Source organism: Piliocolobus tephrosceles, chromosome 11 (assembly GCF_002776525.5).
Source record: "Piliocolobus tephrosceles isolate RC106 chromosome 11, ASM277652v3, whole genome shotgun sequence".
Taxonomy (NCBI): domain Eukaryota; kingdom Metazoa; phylum Chordata; class Mammalia; order Primates; family Cercopithecidae; genus Piliocolobus; species Piliocolobus tephrosceles.
This window is the reverse complement of record NC_045444.1, coordinates 127,205,216-127,207,182: the sequence shown is the minus strand read 5'-3', so window position 1 is coordinate 127,207,182 and position 1,967 is coordinate 127,205,216. Positions and strand designations below refer to the sequence as shown.

General features: G+C 53.1%; 1 protein-coding gene across 1 annotated transcript in view; it reads right to left on the bottom strand.

Moving 5' to 3' along the window:
- Positions 1 to 1,967, bottom strand: part of ANO7 (anoctamin 7) — a 48,809-nt gene that overhangs the window by 38,708 nt on the left and 8,134 nt on the right. The gene's annotated exons all lie outside the window — the stretch shown is intronic.

The window sequence follows — 1,967 nt, the reverse complement described above, 5'->3', positions numbered from 1 at the left end:
AGCCTGTAATCCCAGCACTTTGGGAGGCCAAGACGGGCGGATCACGAGGTCAGGAGATCGAGACCATCCTGGCTAACACGGTGAAACCTCGTCTCTACTAAAAAATACAAAAAACTAGCCGGGCGAGGTGGCGGCGCCTGTAGTCCCAGCTACTCGGGAGGCTGAGGCAGGAGAATGGCGTGAACCCGGGAGGCGGAGCTTGCAGTGAGCTGAGATCCGGCCACTGCACTCCAGCCTGGGCCACAGAGCGAGACTCCATCTCAAAAAAAAAAAAAAAAAAGAAGTGGGAGCCCAACGATGAGAAGTTATGAACACAAAGCGACCAACAGACACTGGGGATTCCTTGAGGGAGGAGGGAGAGGAGCAGAAAAAATGACTATCGTGTGCTAAGCTTAGTACCCGGGTGACAAAATCATCTGTACAACAAACCCCCGTGACATGAGTTTACCAATATAACAAACCTGCACATGTGCCCCCAACCTAAAGTAAAAGTTAAACAACAATCTCAACTTCTTTAAGAAGCAGGGAAAATGCAAATTAAAACCTGGTTGAGACCAGGCGCAGTGGCTCACGCCTGTAATCCCAGCACTTTGGGAAGCCGGGGCGGGCGGATCACCTGAGGTGAGGAGTTCGAGACCAGCCTGGCCAGTATGGTGAAACCCCGTCTCTACTAAAAATACAAAAAGTAGCTGGGCGTGGTGGCGCACGCCTGTAATCCCAGGTACTCGAGAAGCTGAGGTAAAAGAATCTCTTGAACCCGGGAGGTGGAGGTTGCAGCGAGCTGGGATCTCGCCATTGCACTCCAGCCTGGGAAACAGAGCAAGACTCTCTCTCAAAAACAAACAAGCACACAAGCACACAAACCATGGTGAGCCACAACCACATCCCAACTGATGGGTAAAACTGTAAAAGTCTGCAGTACCAAGTGTTGAGAAGTTACAAAGCAAGGGGCCTCAGGCCACTGCTGATGGTGGAAGTGGGGCCACCACGTGGGGAGTGGTGTGGCCATCCATCTGCACATGCCTCAGCCTGGCACCCCTACTCCCAGGAGAAGTTCCTGCCCACAGGCACAGGGATACACAACGTGTGTGCGCGCACACACACAAATGAATTTACAGTAGCTGATTTTCATAATCGTCCCAGACTGGGAACGAGTCAAATGCCCATTCTCACAGCATCCATAAGCAAAGACTGGAATTCGCACGCACAGCCGCCTGCAGCAAGGCAAGGGCGGGGCCCGGGGCAGCAGTCATCGACCACACGGGCGGGCCTCACCGCAGGAATGACCCCGCACGTGATTCAGCTCTGCCAATCTCAGACAAAGCCAGGCTGCATTGCTTGATGATGTCAAATTGGCACTAAAATGGTAAAGAAACCCCGAGTATGATGAACATAAAACTCAAGATTGATTACTCTGTGGAGAGGGAGAGGACAGGTGACAGCACAGCCTGCTCCTAGGGACAGAAGAAGCTGGTCAGAGGAGGGTGGAGAAGGAAGGAGCCGCGTGGACAGACCTGGCAATGAGCGGGGAACACAGCAGGGTGAGAGCTGGGCTCTGCACCCCAGTCCCCAGCTGCCCCAAGCCCTGCCTGTGCACCCCTGTGCCCACACACCCAGCATCCTCATGCCTAGTTCCTGTTTCTCACGCTCCCTGGACCTGTTGCTTAAATGATTCTAAGTGGTACCTCCCATTATCACCGAAAACAAACACGTGAAAGGACTTTTTAAGCTGTTAATTCTGTAAGCACACTGAGAGTCGTAAACACAAATGACATGCCTACACAAAAGCTTTCCTGCTGGAGGTGGGACACATGAATGGCAAAGGTAGTGTCAGAGTTTCCAGGTGACCCTGAGGGCTCCGGCCTCTACAAGAGAGCTGAGTGTGCCAGGAGGGATCAACGTTTACCCTGTCAGAGTTTCCAGGTGACCCTGAGGGCTCCGGCCTCTACGAGAGAGCTGAGTGTGCC